The sequence below is a fragment of the Onychostoma macrolepis genome, chromosome 03 (genome assembly GCF_012432095.1).
Source record: "Onychostoma macrolepis isolate SWU-2019 chromosome 03, ASM1243209v1, whole genome shotgun sequence".
Lineage (NCBI taxonomy): Eukaryota > Metazoa > Chordata > Actinopteri > Cypriniformes > Cyprinidae > Onychostoma > Onychostoma macrolepis.
In genome coordinates, this window is record NC_081157.1 from 23112564 (window position 1) to 23132519 (window position 19956).

The 19956-nt window shown below is 36.0% G+C and overlaps 2 protein-coding genes across 3 annotated transcripts in view; one reads left to right on the top strand and one right to left on the bottom strand.

Moving 5' to 3' along the window:
- vasnb (vasorin b) overlaps positions 1-7216 on the bottom strand; it is a 32595-nt gene extending 25379 nt beyond the window's left edge. Inside the window, exon 1 of the mRNA XM_058771633.1 lies at positions 6971-7216. The gene's annotated coding sequence lies outside the window, so the exon portion shown is untranslated. The remainder of the gene's footprint in view (positions 1-6970) is intronic.
- Positions 1-19956, top strand: part of coro7 (coronin 7) — a 166194-nt gene that overhangs the window by 117101 nt on the left and 29137 nt on the right. The window lies entirely within an intron of this gene.

Consider the following 19956-nt stretch of genomic DNA (forward strand, 5'->3'; position numbering starts at 1 on the left):
ATAATGCAAACATTCGTTCTTTTCTTGTAATTTTGGGCTGAAATATGCCTTAATTTTTAAAACTGAGATTCAATCATAACATGCTATTACCACGGTATTTTTAAAATCATTTTCTGCCTTTAGTTTTTTTATAATTTAATACTGTTTTATGACTTTTGAAACACATGATTGAGAAATGTGCGTCTGAAGTCTCATGAATGATTACGAATGAATGTTACGGCTCAACAGAGGCTATTTAAGAGCAGTGATTCACTGTGGTATTTTAAGGAGGATTGTTATTTGGTGATTATTAATGCACAAACACGTTTTCTTAGTAATGCGTGTCATGGGTGATTCAGTGTCTCGAGTATTAAATGAGTCGTTGACGTGCTTTTGCACTTCTGCAACACCTGAAACTGGATATTTGCACAAAGTGTGTCTGACTCGACACACTCCACGCGTCAGGCACACTCGCTCTTCATCGCTTTAACTAGGTCATATGCTGCGGCTGCATTATGTTTCTCACTATATGATTAGCTGTATCTGTCAGAGCCTCGCAAGGGTTTGTACTGCGAAGCAGTAGTTTTGAGTTTTGGACGGTTCTGTAGAGATTTGCTGACAAGATGGCCAAATTACAGATGTAAACAACTTAACCTTGCTAACTTGTGTTTACAGATGCTAATCCTGTTGGAGTCCGTTTAATATCTCAGTTTTGTTTTTCTCCCAGACAGCAATGTAAATAGAGACCTCCACGGTATTTATGTCTCCTTCTCCTCAGACATTTCTCCTGAGGTAAAGAACCTCACATTGTGTGAGTTTGAGACAAGATCTCAAAAATTTCACCTCTAATTGCACTCAGATTTGCCAAGATCCTGGAGTCTGCAGACAGAAGTCAGAGATCTTAATAAAACTAATTTTTCATGAAATCCTATCAAGACCAAACGATTTAAATCTAGTCTTGTAGATTTACAAGTGTAGTCTTACATATGGCAACAATTCACTGAAACTATTTAAATAAATAAACATTAAATATAATATAATTCATAATAAATATAATTCATAAATTTTATGTGTGTGTGTGTGTGTGTGTGTGTGTGTGTGTGTGTGTGTGTGTGTGTGTATATATATATATATATATATATATATATATATATATATGGATGGATGGATGGATGGATGGATGGATAGATTGATGTTAATGTAATATGAAATGTCATTTATTTAATATTATATATTTATTGAAATAATTCAAACTGTGTGAACGTCATATCATGTAATAATGCATAAAATACAACGTTTTTAATTATGTAATTTAATTGTCTAAAAATCACTAGCTATAGAGAGATAAATATATATAGATGATAATATAAATAATTATTTAGATAAAATTACATGTAAATATAATCTAACATCTAATATTTAATTTGTTTAATATTTTGAATTTATTTAAATTTAAATTTGGTTATGTTATTTATATTTATATATATATATATATATATATATATATATATATATATATATATATAATATACACATACGTATGTATACACACGATTGGCATTATTTTAATAAAATGATAAACTGAAAAAAAAAAACCTCTGGCATGATACTTTGAATAACTGCCATATTCATATCCCTGCATATCTTAGCATGGTACAGAAAAAAATGCTAATACATTTTAATACAAATGCTACTTTATTGCAAGTACTATAGCCACACAATAGACTTTTTGTTATGTTTATCGTATAACACGAATAAAGCTCCTTCAGTGCTGCTAATGCAAACTAGGTTTTGCAAACACACGCAGATCCGGAGCGCCCGTGTCACCCGTGCTGGCTGAAAGGAGATACGAGTGCCGTTAACCTCTCACTGAAATAGCTGCAGAGGAACGGCCGCATGACGGGACACGCGTCAGAGATACGGCCCGGCGTCCGCATGTGCTGCAGGTGGACTAGCTGGATAAACTAACTGGATGTGTGTTTGCTTGAACACACGGTCCATCGACACATTCCACGTCTCGACGCCGGCCGCTGACCCTCAGGCTCAAACAAACAGCGACCCACACACATCTTCTGCAGCACACGGCCCGAGTCTAAACATTTAAACAAGAGCAGAGCATCTTAAACTAACACTTATTCTGCACTTATCGGTTTCTGGGTGAAGTCAAAGAAGTTAATGTTCATCGGGCGCTTTGTTTGAATTCGCATTAGCCATTAATATCGTCTTTGACCTGGCGTAGAGTTCAGGGCCGCGGTAGCTGGAGCTGCTGCTGCTCTGCGTCTTCGGTTCAAGGCTCATTTCCTAATTACAGTTCAGTCAGGAGGTAATTACAGCCTTAGATTAAAGTCATTTTCTTTTTTTACTGCCTGGCGAAAATGCGGCAATTTGCGGCGGCTCGCGCGGATGTGCTCCCCCCTCCCTCCCTGAGCTTTCTGAGGGGAAATAGTTTTGTGAACGAACTGGCATTATTCTGATTTTTGCCATATTCGCTGCGGACCGGGATCGTTTGACGAATGCCGGTGTTTTTGAGTTTTTGGGGGTTTGAGCTGCCGCTGAGAAGCCTGAAACCTTCGCATGTGTGTGTACTTATAGCGAGGTTTGATGTGGCTCTTCAGAACGCATCATTTGACTCCATCCATCAAGGTCTTCTTGGGTTTGGTTTGGCAGCGGTGACGGGTGAGTCGGGCTGCTTGGTCAGCACTGCTCTGCGGATCTTTGAAGCCCGAGGATTGATTTAAGAGCGCTAAAGCCACCTGGAAGATCCTGAAAGCTCCTGTTTAAAAGCTCCTATCAGACATGCCATGTTGCAGGCGTGCAATTAGAGATGAGGTTTGGCCTTACGCTGCTTTCCCTTTGCATTCTTTCACAAGTGTTGCTTTTTCTGCCCTGTCAACTCCGTCGAGCCGCCCTCTGTTTGACTAACCCCGTCTCTCCGTCCTCTTTATGGCCCTTCACCCCCTCCCCTGCCTTCACCTCCTGCCTGACTTTTAACCTCTTAATCCAGCATTGTGACGGACGGGCCGGCAGAGAACAGCCTGATAATTGGTGTAAAAGGGAACCGAAATCAGCAGGACGCCACAAATCCGATCATGTGGGAACAAGAACTGAAACAACCTTCAAATTTTGCCCAGTGACATTCCAGCCCTACTGATAAAGCCTTGTCATTTAATAGGTTTATTCTTTTATTTTACTATCTTTTACTGTAGAATCATTTAGAATATTTTAATGCACAGTTAAAGAAAACTTTTAGAATTATTTAATGTACAATATTTTACAGTTGATTGTAGAATCATGTAAAATGTTTTGTTGAACACTTTTTTTCAACTTTTATTTTGCAATGTTTAAAATCTTTTATTGTAGAACCTTTTAGAATATTTTCATTTTGAAACTTTTAATATAGAATTTAAAAAAAATTTAATTCTATTTTTTTGATTTCATTTATTTTATTGTAGAATCTTCTAGAATCTTAGTCTTAGAATCTTAGAATAGTTTATTTATACTATAATACTATTAAAGTATTATATACTATAATAGTTTATAAAAAATGTTTTCATGAATCATTTAGAACCTTAGAATCCTTTTATATTTGAATTTTTACATGAAGTATCTTTTAGAATCTTTATGAATATGAAAGAGTGTCATATTTCAAGTATTTTGTCTAAGTCTAAGTCTAGCTTGTTAGTCTCTTATATTTTTATATCCCTAGATATGGATTTAATAAACGTGATTTCTAAGTAAGCAGCACACTTCTCCTTACCCAGCTGCACGATGAGAAATTATTCATGTCAGTACCACAAACTTTGTGGGACGAGTTACATACTGACATTAGCACACAACAGTAATAGTGACTATGAGGAGCCTTATAAGGAGAGACAGACAGAAGTATTATGTCCTGCATTCATGACACGATTAAGAAATACTGCAGCACAGACACAAGGAGGTGGTCTTCAAGATAACTTTTAGATGTGCGTGTTTGCCTTGGCAGAGTTGTGTGTGTGTGTGTGTGTGTGTGTTTAGCACGGAAAGCCTGTGGTTCTGTTCTGAGCTGTGAGTGATGATGTTTGGACAGAACGGTAGGGAAATACCATAGGGATGTTATTTTGACACTGCGAGGAAAGCTGGCACGAGGAGTTTGATTTGCCACATACGCAGCCTCGTCTGCTGTCAGACGCACATTCACATATCAGATGATACCAAAACAGGAGCTTATTGTTTTACATTATTGCTTCATGGAAGGTTAGTTTAAGGTTAAAGAGACTTTTATTTACAACAAGAAGTGCGGGTTTTGTAGTCGTTGTTTATGTAAATGACAATTTTCATTTAACACAAAATAATCGCCTCAAGCGTACCACATTTATTTGCCATATGTCGGAAAAATTATCTTGTAAAGTTAATTTACATTTAAAGGTTTTAGTCGTGCGCCCACCCCGCTCACAGCTCCTTAAATGAATAGTTTACCCAAAAATTCAATTTTGCTGAAAATTTAGTCACCCTCAAACCATCCAAGATATAGATGAGTTTTTCTTCATCAGATTTGGAGAAACTTGGTAGCATTGCTTCACTTGCTCACCAATGGATCCTCTGCAGTGAATGGGTGCCGTCAGAATCAGAATCCAAACACAGTAATCCGAATGACTCCAGTTCATCAATTAATGTCTTGTAAAGTGAAAAGCTGTGTGTTTGTAAGAAGCAAGCTGTTTTTATCAGCTAATTGGACTCTCATTCTGACGGCACCCATTCACTGCAGAGGATCCATTGGTGAGCAAGTGATATAATGCTACATTTCTCCAAATCGGTTCTGTTGAAGAAAAAACAAAAAACCATCTTGGATGGCCTGAGGATGAGTACATTTTCAGCTAATTTTCAATACTGGGTGAACTGTTCCTTGAATAAAGTCTCACAGAAAGGAATATTTGCTTTTCCCTCTAGTTTCATCATTTCTCATATCCTCTCACCTTCCGTTTTGTCTTCTCAACGTCTACACAGTCTCCTCTCTTCTGGCCTTTTCTCTTTGACATTTGCAAGTGCCAAGGAATTTAGGAAGCCACTAGAAAGTATGAAACCCTGAACTGCACGCACACAGGAAGGTACTCTGGTCTCCATCCACGGAGTCTGATTCGTATTAGTTTACACGGTTTCACATATGCATTAAGATATTTTATGTATTATCTGTAATGCCTTCAGCTAGGAAAGAGGATGCAATCAAAACAAAACTTCTCATTTTGTGCAAGAAAAGGAAAGCAAAGTTCAAAGTCCAGCCTGGTGCTCAAACAAACGCTTCTCTGTGACAAAAAAGCATTGAATGGGGCTTTCAGTTGTGTTTTCGAAGGATTTTATTGCTTCTGAGTATAGTGTCGGGCTTTCCGCTGAACTTAATTAAATGCAATTAAACACTAAACGGTGTCCTGTGCCTGTTTCGAGCCACGCAAAGATGATTATCACATGTTTGAATGACACCGCTCACGAGGCGCCTGCTTTCCATATCAGCTTGCTATCATAAACTAGCGCTGAAATCTGCAATTACACCGGCAGAGATAAATATACAGAAAACTAACAGACATGTGTTTCACATTTCCTTCAGGCTCTTAATGGAAAGATCTCTGACAAACGGTAATATGTCACGATTTGGTCACTTTTTGCTACTAAAAAGTGTTTAAAAGTCTTATTCTTCAGGAATTAAGAGGTTTTTGCCAAAGAAATCTGACTATATTTCATGTAAATGTAAGATATATGGGTGCATTGTCTTTCTTTTTATTTATAACCTATAAATGTAATACTTGCTCTTAGAAGAGCATCTGTCTTTGCTTCTGCCCTCAGTTCTGTATTATATTAAATTTATATCACATAATTTATTATATGACAGTTTTATGACCCAGACAAGATAGTTGATGGCTTCCTCCCTCTCTTGGACTAATCACTGACATGCCACTGAGTAAGAATTAGAAACATGAAATAAAGTCAGTAAAAGCCGAAATAATAACATTTAATCTCCTTTACGCCCGTGTGACTAAACAGATTTGTGTTTGAGCCGAAGCACTACCTTTGAACTCCTGTTGAGCAGACCAAAATAAACCTGTTTGTGGCCATTTGTTTGCTGAACTTTTCGACTGCCAGAGTTTGATGTGGAACCAGCTCCTAAAATAAAAGCAAACGGCACCAAAATATGCTTTCTCTGAGAGAAATAGAAGCCGGCGCGGTCCAGACGCAATGCTTTTGTCCTGCTGCGGTCAAACACTTGAAGTCACCAGCGTTTGCATTTGTCGTTCAGAGCTTTTAATTTATTCCACAATGATTATATAGCATTTAAGAGTGTGTGTATGTGTATAAAAGGCATATACTGTCTTAAAAAAAGGATCTAATTTGAACTAAACAGGGTTTTGCAGCCATTCCATAGAAGAACTGAAGAACAAAGAATTTTTATTTAGTTCTTTAGAAAACCATCTATGATTTGGTGCCTTAAGGAACCCAGAACCCAAAGTACTGACCTGTAGAACCTCCAATGAAGCATTAAGAACTTGTTTTAGTCTCCATATAGTAACTTAAGAACCCGGTTTTAAAGGGATTAAATACAGACTTTAGCTGAGTAGTTGTTCTTATGCTTGTGTACAATGCTGGTAATATGCACAACATTACGTTACACATGCACAAGCATGCACACTATACACTCAAGTGCACCAGCATCAAATCTAGCTCTGAACCAAACCGTGAACGGACGATCAAAGTTTCAGTCTAACTTTGAAACTTTATTACAGCGCATCTAAGTTAACTCTTAGAGATCATTTCTTGTGTATAAAAAGCAATAGGGCTATTGCTCATTTGCCTGCTAAATTAATACATGCGTAATGTAAACACGAGCTGTAATGCATATGAGTGGTTCGTCTACACATGAATTTGAGATCGGTAATGTAGGGATTTTCACACGAACACTGTGAAATCAACATCAACATTATTTCTCGTCTTTTTCACTCTTTAAACTCTGAGTTTCACTCACCAGCTTCGAGCGCATCAGCGGCGCATTGGAGGTAAACGCACCGAGCGTGTTCCGTCAGTCCTGCGTTTATTTATCCAACAATTCGTGTTTCTTTCCGAACGATATGAATTAGGCTATGTTTCGTGTGCTCGAGTGGAGTTGATATGCAGTAGTTTTGATAGAGAGTCCCTTTGTAAAGTTCAGTCTGAGTGTCTGCGGAGAGACTCCGGAGAGCTGCGTTCGCCTCGCGCTTTAACTTCACTCTGGGAGGAGCGGCGGGAGCGCGCGAGGCGACGCTTATGGACGCGCTCCTGGCGTGTTTTTTTTCTTTTTTTTTTTTGCATTTCAGCTCGCCGGACCGGTATGCGCAGACACGCGCTGACATTTGTGCTTTTGCATACCCTTCATTTACATCACTGTGGTGTGTTTAGTGTGTTAAAAATAAACCACATTATTTAAAAGCTTTCGAAATGTAGGCTACTACAATATTCATGCGCAGACACACGATATTTGTGCATTTGCATACCTTTCATTTATATCATTGTAGTGTGTTAAAAATGTACCACATTTAGCTTTTAAAATGTGCTACATATTAGGCTATTCTTACAATTAATTATTCTATCTATCTATCTATCTATCTATCTATCTATCTATCTATCTATCTATCTATCTATCTATCTATCTAACGTTATATCATTCTATTTTTCTATCTATCTATCTATCTATCTATCTATCTATCTATCTATCTATCTATCTATCATTCTATCTATCGTTGTGTCTTTCTATCGTTCTATCCATCTATCGTTCTATCTATTGCTCTATCTATCTATCTATCTATCTATCATCTGTTTGTCTATCTATCTATCTATCTATCTATCTATCTATCTATCTATCTATCTATCATCTGTTTGTCTATCTATCTATCTATCTATCTATCTATCTATCTATCTATCTATCTATCTATCTATCTATCTATCTATCTGTCTATTGTAAGTTCAGTCATTTCTGGCTCTTAATGGAATCAACAAATATCTCTGTTACTTGTGAATGGATTTAAATGATCTTGTTGAAGTTCTGCAGTCTCCATTACAGTCAGTGCATCTTAGGTCATGTGTTATGAACCCAAAACCACAGAAAGCTGCTCTCAAGACGTGATTCTCATGCTGAAATCTTCCCTCGCAGCTCTTGATGGTCCAGTAACTGAGCTATAAACTATCAGCTGCTGTGTGCTTGCGAACGGTTTACAATAGTAACAGTAATTCTATTGAGACCTGCATCACAGTGATGAGACTGCTGTCTTGTTCCATGTAGTTTTTAAAACAACAAATGTTCTCATTCATTTGAACATAAAAGCTGGATGCATAATGATGAAATAGCAAAATGTTATTCAACCAAGTTTTAGCTTGTCGGCTTCCCAGAAGTATAGTCATCCAGCCCTATATATCCTTTCTGTGAAATGTATTTACAGTATATGAAGTGCACATGCAGACAGCACATCTGTAACACATTACATTGAACGGCAGGAACAGATAAACGATTTCATGCGTGTTTAGCGCAGATCCGATGTACAGACGATGCCGGGCTAAACTGTGTGCGTTCACACAAAATAAATCCTCCTCATGCAGATTATCAGAAGAACAGAGCATCTCTCTCTGGCTGTTTAGAATAGCGTACTACCCATACTAGTTCAAAGTATAGTGTGCACGGTATTTCTGCGACTGTTTGAATTAAACATACACAACTGGTTTTTGACATGTTGCATGCTATTTTTTGACAGTAGTATGCCGTATGCATTAAGCAGAACATATCCATCTGATGTCACTGATGATGGATCCTTCATCCTGTTGAAGGTGTGTTTACGTCTCGAGCGCTCAGATGAAAGCTCTCAGCACTCACCGCTTTGGGTTTTAGGTGCAGTAAATCTCGTAAGATCAGGGGAAGTTTAGACTGTACAGACAGGCTGTTGATGGTACTGAAGGATTCAGTATGTGACAGGTGTCAGCGGGACAGAGGAACACTTCATGTGTTTATCAGGTCAGGATGCAAGTGTGTGTGTGTGTGTGTAGTTTCCACATTCACATCCAAACACTCATCTGTCATTACTCATCACTAAAATAAACATTTGAAGTTTCTTCCTCCTGCACCAGTACTTTAGTCCTACACATTATTTTCTCATTCTCCGCTTTTCCGCTTCTCTCAGTTTCAGTTTTTTGGTATGACAAATATTTTTTGGCATATTAACACATTTGTATTGCCAAAGAATTTGCATACAAAAATACAAATTAAACAGTGCAAAACAGTATGCAAGTAGTCTTTTACTGTATATTTTCCTTTCTTTTCTTTTCTTTTCACTTTTGATTTTGATTTTTCTTATTTAATTGTTCTTTTTTTAAAGTTCATTTATTTATTTATTTTTATTTCATAAAAAAGTATAAAAATAAAAATGTATTTTCTTATTTTAATTTTCCTTTTTAACTTCATTTATTTAATTGTTTGTTTGTTTGTTTGTTTGTTTATTTAATAAAAATAAAACCGGGGCAAAAATAAAACAAACAAACAATATTTGCATATGCAAAAACATACCATTAGATCATCTTTTCTTCCTTTTTAATTTTTGAATAATTTTTGAAAAATGTATTTATTTAAAGAATGTTCATACAAAGATGAAAACACAAAATAAAGAAAAAAAACAGCACAAAAATAAAATACCAGTGTATTTCTTCTCCAGTTTTAAATTCCACGTTTGTTTGTTTGTTTATTTTACATTTCGAACAATGAATTAATTAATATAAATTAAATAAATTAAATTGTCTTGTATATCTTATTTGCTTTGTCTAAATTTAGTAGCTTTGTATACTTTAATTGCACTTTTACTTTAACTTGCGTACTTTTCCTTGTTTACTTGCTTTATATTTCCATTTTTTCTATTATTTCTACTTGCTTTACTCACATTCTTACTTAAATTACTCTTATTTGCTGTATTTACTTGCTTTGCATACTTACTAACTGTATCTTAACAAAGTTCTCAGTAACGTGGTAAAACATGTATTAGTTTATCAGTGTTTCCAGATTATTTTTGCTTTGGTCTCTGCTCACCTGATTCAGTCTGAGGTGTTGAAACTCTCAGAGGTGAAGTTTGGAAGTGCTGAAACCTATTTAGAGTTTTTAGAGATGGCCATTAGCATGAGCGACAGAAATTCATTTGGTTTTTATGGCCATAGGCTGACTCGACTTTATAGCGCCAAGTGTGGTTGGCCCACAGCAGCGTACTGTAAAAACCAGGTGTTCATGTCCAGATGCCAAACTCCTGTCTCTCACCCGCTCATGTGAAGACGACAGTACGTCAGTATTTATAGAACTGACTCTCATAATGACGTTTCCACCTGGTCCTCTCTGCTCATATAATGACAATTGTTGGCGATTCTTTCTATGGCGTATTCATTGATAAATGTGAAATAAAGAGCTCAGACAGAGATAGAGAGCTTGAGGAAAGCCTGCTAAGTGCTGATGGTTAAAGAAGAAGTGGTTTAAACGGAGGCAGACGCTCCTGCTGATAGACCCTGACCCCGTAACCAGAGCCCACTGAATCAACACCACGCTTTTGGCCTGGGATGTGTCAGATGTCATGAGATGTCACCTACTCAGGGTTCCCACAGTCCTTTTAAAGACTCGGGTTAATGTTTGTAAGTGGGAGAATCTCATGAAAAAATAGGTTGTATTTCATCCCAAAATCAGAATTACTTGAAATGTATAAAGAAAATTAAAAATATTTTATAGCATTTAAGATTTGATTGCATGACAGTTTCCTCCTCAAATTCACATTATCCTAATGTAAAAATAAATAAATAAAAATAAATTCTCATTCTCCTTGATTAAAATGTGCATAAATTAAAAATATATCAAATATGATATACGCTTAAAATTGTACTTAAATGTATTTTATGATTTAAATAATATATTTTTATTATAATTTTGAAAATTGGGAGGAAAATGTACTTAATCATGAAAATAAAATATTCATAAAAAATATGCTTTCTGCTAGATATTTTCCTGTTTATAAATTCCTCATGTAAATGTGTATTCGTTCATTTTACATATCTAACAGTTGTTTTAATAATTTAATTGTTTTAATTAATTGAGTTTACGCATTTTACTTTTACTTGCTTGCTTGTTTGTTTGTTTATTTACCAAACAAATGTTTTAATTAATTGTCAGTTTATTTGCTTTACATCCTTTAATTGCGCATTCTACCTTTACTTATGTACTTTTACTTTCTTGCTTTATAAACTTAAATTGCTAAATTGTTTCTAAAAATATGCTTTCCACAAAATATAGTTGATCTATTTCTTATGATTTAAGCATGCAATGACAGATCCTTAAAACTGTACTTAAAGGAACACTCCACTTTTTTTTGGAAATAGGCTCATTCTCCAACTCCCCCAGAATTAATAAGTTGAGTTTTACCGTTTTTGAATCCATTCAGCCGATCTCCGGGTCTGGTGATAGCACTTTTAGCATAGCTTAGCATAGATCATTGAATCCTATTAGACCAGTAGCATCGCGTTCAAAAATGACCAAAGAGTTTCGATATTTTTCCTATTTAAAACTTGACTCTTCTGTAGTTATATAGTGTACTAAGACCAGCGGAAAATGAAAAGTTGCGATTTTCTAGGCTGATATGATTAGGAACTATACTCTCATTCCGGCGTAATAATCAAGGAACTTTGCTGCCGTAACATGGCGCAGCAGGCGCAGTGATACGCAGAGCCTGAAAGTAGTCCCCAGCTAGGTAACTAGTTATAATATAGCTGGGGACTACTTTCAGGCGCTGCGTAATATCACTGCGCCTGTTGCGGCCATGGTACGGCAGCAAAGTTCCTTGATTGTAGTGTTCCTTTAAAATGTATTTTATAATTTAAATAATATATTTTCGGAATTTAAAACTGAGAATTGGGTGGGAAAATGCACTTAATTATCATGAAAATAATGTGAAAATGTTCCTATAAAAATAGGCTTTTTACAAAAAATATTTTATCTTTTTTTATATTTTATATATTTTTTTTAATCCTCATATATGTATTTATTCATTCATTCATTCATTTTACATATTTATCAATTGTTATAATTAACGTTTTCATTAATTGTTTTAATTTTATTAAGCTCACAATGCAAAAATGTTCCTAAAAATAGGCTTTCTGCAAAATATAGTTTCTGGAGTGAAATATGAGCCGGACATGTTCTTGATGAGTTTGGTGAGATTTATAACTCACACTGAAGCTGATAGGATGAATTAGCCTGACAGAGAGAAAGCCCTTTATCCGTGTGGATAGGACTAGTGTGAAGAAACAGGAGAGAATTTGAGTGGGAAACGCTGTGATGACAGTCAGAAGAGTTATGTCCGTTCCCATGGGAGAGGCTGGGAATCTCAGCTTTTTCCTTCATTTCATTGGTTCTCAACACTCAGTTACTGCACATGTTGACTGGCACATACAGGGGGCGCCATTGAGCACCTCTTTTATGTGGCCCCCAGGAACTCAAATAGCACAATGCACACAGAAAACTTCACTCATTTGATTTCAGTAGAGTTTCAATTTAATAGAGTATGTTTCGAAACTAATAACATTACTCTGATATAATACTCTAAAAAAGTATTTTTACTTTACATAAACAAGTATTTTTAATCTGATTTCAATTAAGATTTATTTAGTTTGATTAATTTTAATTCAAACAAATTTAAAGACATTTTCATCATTACAAAAGATTTCTATTTCAAATAAATGCTGTTCTTTCTATTCATCAAAGAAATCTCACGGTTTCAAGCACCACAACCATTTTCAGCATTGATAATAATAATAAATGTTTCTTGAGCAAATCAGCGTATTAGAATGATTTCTGAAGGATCCTGCGATACTGAAGACTGGAGGAATGATGCTGAAAATCCAGCTTTGATCACAGGAATAAATTTGAACATATATCCACATAGAAAACAGCTATTTAAAATGTGAAATCTATTTCACAATATTACTGTATTTTACTATATTTTACAGTACATCAAATAATTGCAGCCTTTGTTAGCAGAAGAGACTTCTTTCAAAAGCATTTTAAAAATCTTGTTGTCACGCCAGTAATTCATAATTGATTTATCTCATCTGCCAAGTTTAAGGATGATTTATCAGATACATTAAGAAATGCACATGCAACAATAACACATGATAAATGAACCGTGACAGAGCTTGATCCATACACTGATAATCGCTCATTGTATTCATAGATAATTTTAGAAGCTGAACATATTTTTACTTTCAACACATTCCATTTGTGATCAGACTTTCACAATCGATGGACAGTTACAGCACACTAATCACATTAGGCCATCTAGCTTAAAAGAAAAACACCACTTGATGACCACCAGCAACAAATTCAGTGTCATTATGAACATGGGATTTGAATTTCGTTTTTGATGCGTTAGGGCCAGATTTACTATCAGCTTGCCCCAGCGCAAACCCTCATTTGGCGTAAAAAACTACTACTGTCAGGATTTACACGCAGTGGGAAATTAGCACTCATAAGGCGTGGACAGTTATTTTTGCGACTCACCTTATTAAATATGCATTTGTAAGAGTTTCCCTTTCGATCTGTAAATTTATGGGAGGAGAGTATTTAAATGAATCACGCAACGCGATTTACTAAGATTTGCGCTCGTCAATTTACTGGTATTTGCGGCATTATTTAATGCCCAAAAAAGCATGTCTTAAAGGGGTCATCGGATGCCTATTTTCCACAAGTTGATATGATTCTTTAGGGTCTTAATGAAAAGTCTATAACATACTTTGGTTAAAATTTCTCAATGGTAGTGTAAAAAACACCTTCTTTACCCTGTCAAAATCTGCTCTGTTTTTAGCAAGCCATTCTAGTCCATGTTGCTTTAAATGCTAATGAGCTCTGCTGACCCCGCCCCTCTATTCTGCGGGGTGACGAGCAGTACTGTTTACTTTAGCCGTGAAACTGGCTAACTAGCACATTATTAGGAAAGGCAATTTATAAAAAACCCTTATACTCACTTCTTCTGTAGATGAAGCTGGATCACGAATGATTCATGCGAACATAGACGCATTTAGGCAGATCGGCACATTCTCTTCAAAACAAAAGTAACGTTAATCCTCTGCGTCTTCAGCGGCTTAGATGTCAGGAGTAAAAGACGACTGCTATGTTCATTATTACATCCAACAACAAAACACCTCAATCGCTTAATCAGAGACGTTCTTGTCTTCCCCTGCACCGGAGTCGACACAATGGCAGACTGATGACAGCTCACTGAGGGCGGGTCTAAGCAAAGACGGTCTTGTCAATCAACTATCGTGGGAGTGGCCTGCGCAGAACTATGTCATTCTGACAGGGCTCTCAGAACAGCCTGATTTGAGAAAGGGGATTATAAAACAGGGATTTAAAAAAAAAACACTGGGTGGATTTTTATCATTATAGAATGGATGTGTGCACACGCTTCCAACACACATTTATGTTCAAACAACTTGTAAAGTGAATTTTCCATCCGTTGACCCTTTAAAAAAAAGTGGTAATTTGCACTGCTCTTGGTAGATTGTGCTGGTCATTATGGAAATGATCTGGCTGCATCTGTGTTCTTTAATGTACATCTTGTCAGTAAATCACACACAGAATTTTCCCCTCCCATCAACGCTTTAATGGAATTTAGTGCTGTTAAATGATTATTCACGATTAATCGCATCCAAAGTAAAAGTTTGTCACATAACGTGTGCACTGTGTATATTTATTATGTATATATAAATACACACCCAAACAGTATATATTTAAGAAAAATGTTATGTTTACATACTAAATGTATTTATAAATTGTATAAATATATACATGTAAATACAAATACATATAGATATACTGCATGTGTGTGTATTTACATATACATAATAAATGTACACAGTGCAAACATATATTATGTAAACAAAAACTTTTATTTTGAATGCGATTAATCGTTTGACAGCACTAATGGAATTGCGCTCTAACACTAATTTGCCCTGTTTAGTAAATCTGGCCCTTAAAATCCAGTCTATGTAGTCAGCACACCAGTGTTTGGATGAGATCTGCTGCTTCTCTCAGTGTTGTGTGGTATGTGTGGAATGAGCGGCCTGATGTTTGTGGTTTGTTTGAGGTATGATCTCAGCAGCTCTCAGCAATGATCGCTATGTGCGGCCCGATGTCTTGGTGTGTGCATCCAGGTATGATAAACACTTGACAGGTTAGCGCACCGTGCTCAGGTGACTAATCCGGGCTGCTTTAGAAAGAAAAGACAGGAATGGAAGGATAGGACAGAGACGACGGGACGGAGGACATGTGGTGTGTGTTTGTCTGTCAGACCTCCATGGCAGACAGCTGAGGTGATGTTCATAAACACACACACACACACACACACAAGCTGCACACATGGTGACCTTATCATGCACTCTTCCAGAAACACACACAGATACTGCACAGCAGATAGAGACAGATGAAGAGAAAAAGAAACTGATAAACACTGATAGCAGCCACTCAGAAGACAAAGACGCAGTGGGTTATGGAGAAACTCGGTTTATTTTATTCGCTCAAGCTGTATTTTGTTTATTTCCAGCGACGTTGCCAGTGGTTTTATAATGCCAGCCATGCCCGTTAAACGTGAATACAAGAGAGACCCAGAAAACAAACAAATGAAGCTGACGAACAGCAACCAGAAATGCACACATGCTGCAACAAATTGCTGAATCTGTCATTTGTGACCACTAGTGTTTGTGTAGCAGTGCTTGTTTTTGTGAGTATGTGGGTTTCATTGGAGTCTAGTAAATTGAACTTATTGTGCTTAGGTGACTAAGTTGCATTAACACATTGCTATACAGTTGCTCTACTGAGGCCGAATTAGGAATACAATTCTTCAAGAAGAACTGCCTTTGAGGTGTTTTTGATTGAGCTGATTTGCAACTCTTTGGCAAGAACTGCCATGTAATCAGATAACACCAAAACCTGTGATTTCCTTCTTACGAAAAAAATGTATAGATGTTCTTAAGAAAATCATTGAGAACTTCCTAAGAATTTTTCTAAACTTACACTTTGGAACAAAGTTCTTATCACTTAGCTTCATAACTTCTTTGTTAAGATTTTTGTAAATCTGAAGCTGAATCTGTATCGAGCAGTTTCTTGAGTGTCTTTGTCCCCAGCATGTGTTTGCAGGGAAATCATCATCATCACTCATCATAAATGGAGCAGATGACTGTCTGTGTACACAGTTATTGATTTAGTCTCTGAGATATGATTTTATCAGTTCCACTGTTTTATATGACGTCTGTCTGGAGTAATTTGTGCAGGTACCAGGTACCGGCCCTCCAAAACAGACCACACAGTTCATACAAACACATAACTAGAGTTGAGAAATATAGCCTAAAAATTATTATTATTATTTTTTTTATGCATGGCTTTTATCATATCCAGTTTATTTGGATATTTATGTGGAATAATGTTCAGTACTGTTCACTGTTCATCAAAGCTGCATTTATTCCATCAAAAGATCAGTAAAAACAGCAAAATTGTGAAAGAATTATATAATTTAAAAGAACTGTTTTCTATTTGAATATATATTAAAATAGAATTTAATCCTGTGATGCAATGCTAAATTTTCAGCATCATTACTCCAGGCTTCAGTGTCACATGATCCTTCAGAAATCATTCTAACATGATGATTTGCTGCTCAAGAAACATGTATCATTATTATAAAAGTTGAAAATAGTTCCATATTTTTGAGGAAACTGATACATTTTACGGATTTTTTTTTATTTTTTAATGAATAGAAAGTGATCAATTTCATGCCTCCTTGTGCTGACTACACAAATGTATACACAAGATTAATCATGATTAGTTATTGTAATCTTTCCAAGTACACTCTGTCTGTATCCTGATGTTGAGAGTGACTGTTTTGAAAGTGTATTGCTGGACACACAAACACACATGTGTGATGATCTGCAGACGTCTGTAGGACCAGTTGTCAGGATTATATTGTTTGGTTGGTTTGTCTCTCTGTGTAGGTGAGCAGCTGATTTACGGTTTGCTGTTTTTAGGGGAAGGGAAGGGTAGATGGGAAAGGGCACAGACTCTGACAGAGATAGACACGCATGCTGGTATACACTGCAGCTTATTAAATGCACTGAAAAAAAATGATTTTGCAAAGCCGTCGATAAAATGAAGATTACTACAGTACGTTTTACAAGAAAATACTATTTCAGTCTTTCAGAATTGCACATTTAATTCAGTCTCAGAATTAAAGTGTGCCTTTTGAAAAGGTACCGCCCCGTGACAGCATTTGTACCTTTATTTCTGAGAGAGCACTTGCCGATTCTTAATGATTATTTGTGAAATTTACTAGCAATTTCTGAGTGAAGATTGTTGCAATCAGTGTACTAATACAGTAAATGCACAGCTTTAATGCACTATACTTAAAAAAAAAAAAAAAAAAAAAAAAAAAGGTAAAATTTACACTGAAAAAGGCAGCTGTGGTTGCCAGTAGCAACATGTTAGGTTTTATGGATTGAGCTTAAATTTACAGTGAAAACAATTATTAACTGATCTACTGTAATGTTAATTTACGAACCTAAAATACAAAACACCATCACGGTAACACACACGACACTAAAATAATGTGATAAGCATAAATGTAATAAAATAAGATGTAACATACAACTGTAATATGCATTACTAAAACTGAAAAGAAACTTAAGTGATTTCACCATAAAAAGTGATTTTGATTAGTTTTTTTCAATGTAAATTATTGTTCTTTTATACTCCAAAAACATTTTAATTTACTTCAGAATAACATGAAATGTCTCATTACATCTATTACATCAAGGAAACTGACTGTTAGTTGACAGGTTTTTACCGCAGCATTTTACAGTCTTTTAACGTTAATTTAAGCCCAAAAAAACTCTCTAACCTTTCTTCTTGTCCATTATCACCTGTGTATAACACCATCTTACTCTGCTAACTCACAATATAACTGTATCTGCACTGTATCTGACCTTAATTTGGCTATTTGACATGTTTTTCTCATTTGTATCTAGTGTTTTAGTATACCAGTTTTTTGTTTGTGTTTAATTTATGTTCTTACTAGACCGTTTTTGCTCTTTTGAGCCTTTAAAGAGGCATTTACCGCAGTACTACTTTAGCTTGCCTGTTTATGTTAGTGATATATACACAATGAACCTCAGCTGAGTAGATGTCATATTTAATTTGTCGCAAATGAAAGAAATACACACACACAGTCTGCCAAGTAGGTTTTACTGTTGTGTACTTTGGGTTTCTGCAGACAAAACACGGACATTTCCAAAAAATTTCCAGGGGACAAACTGGAATAAAGACCAAACCTTAAGACTGTATGACAGCTTTGTTGTTACTCTAGTGAAATTAAATATGACATCTACCCATGCATTTGCGAGTTATTTTGGCATGTTAGAGTGGTAAATGTGAACCTGAGTGCGATATGTAAGAGTATCTGGACATGCACAGACATGACTGATGTGTGTTTGCAGCATGTGTGTGTTCTGCATGTCTCTGGAATGTGTACATGCAATGTGTTTCCTCATCCTGCAGAGAGAGAGCGGGAGATATCAGCACGCGACCCTCGGCGAGCAGAGACAAACACATGCAGATATGGAGAAGAAACTTTGCCACTGGAATGATTTAAAATGAGATGAAGCTGTGACGTCCAGTCACAAGGCGCGTTTCCATTACAAATTTGCGCAAAACGCTGACGAAATTTGATAAATGTCGATAAAAATGTATTACTAAAATTACAGCGTTTCCATTAACCAATGTTATGACAAAAACGTAACTTTTTCCTCCCACGATAAGTCATGGCAATGGATTTTGACAGATTTTGGTTATATTTATCCGAAGGAGGTGTATGCATGTATCTTTACAGAAGCAGCGTGCACTGTAAAAAAAAATATTTTTTTCAAATTTGTGTTGTATAAACATAAAACGACAAGTTGAGAAAACTCCAAAAATCTGCTGAAGCTGGTAGCCTTAAAATTTTAAGTTGGCTCAACTTTTTTTTTTTTTTTTACAGTGTGGATAGTCGCTTCAGAATCATGTGTGGCGCGGCTGGAATAAACACAAGCATTGACTAGAGTGGCCACAATCAGCTTCAGCTTCACTTATACTCGAGAGCGGCCACGTATGAAGTGTTTCTTGGAGGATATATTATAGTACATTGAAGAATGATCGTATAACTTTTTACATTCGCCATCTGACCCGTAAATGCGAAAAAAAAAAAAAAGTTTCCATTGCAGTTTTGCAAAATATTCCTTTTTCGAATTTACCTGAAAAACCACCTCATACGAGCGTAAAAACTTTTTTTGCGATTTATATGGGAGTTTTCGTGAACTTGACGTATTTCCATTAGGCGTATTTTCAATTCGCAATTTTAATTTGCGCAGTTTGAAGGGTAATGGAAATGTAGTGTTTCACAGAACAGACTACAGTAATCATAGTCAAACAGAGCAGGAGATCGTATCAGTGCTAAAACATTTGTAGTGTCAGATGATGAACCCACACCTTGCAACTGTTTATGTCTCTTTATCCATCTCTTTTTCTTTTAGGATCAGGTCTGGTGTTTAAGAGGTTAATATTGAACTTTTTTTTTTACTTTGTTACATGTTTCTGGTTTTATTGTGTATGATTCATCAGTGCTGGTCATTCCAGGAAAATCTTTGTAATCTTTCATCAAAATACAAAATAACTTTCTTCATCTCTGACGCAACTTTCCTCAACCACCTGATTTTATTCTGGTGTGTAACTTTTCATCGTCTAGTCGAGTCCCATTTTTCTCTTTTTACCATTTCAGAAAGAAATGTCACATTACAGAAGTAAAATTGGATGGGAATGCTGTTTCATGTTGACTTTCATTAACCTATTTGCTTTAACAGTCAAAATGAGCCTTGACCAGTGCTTTAAATCCT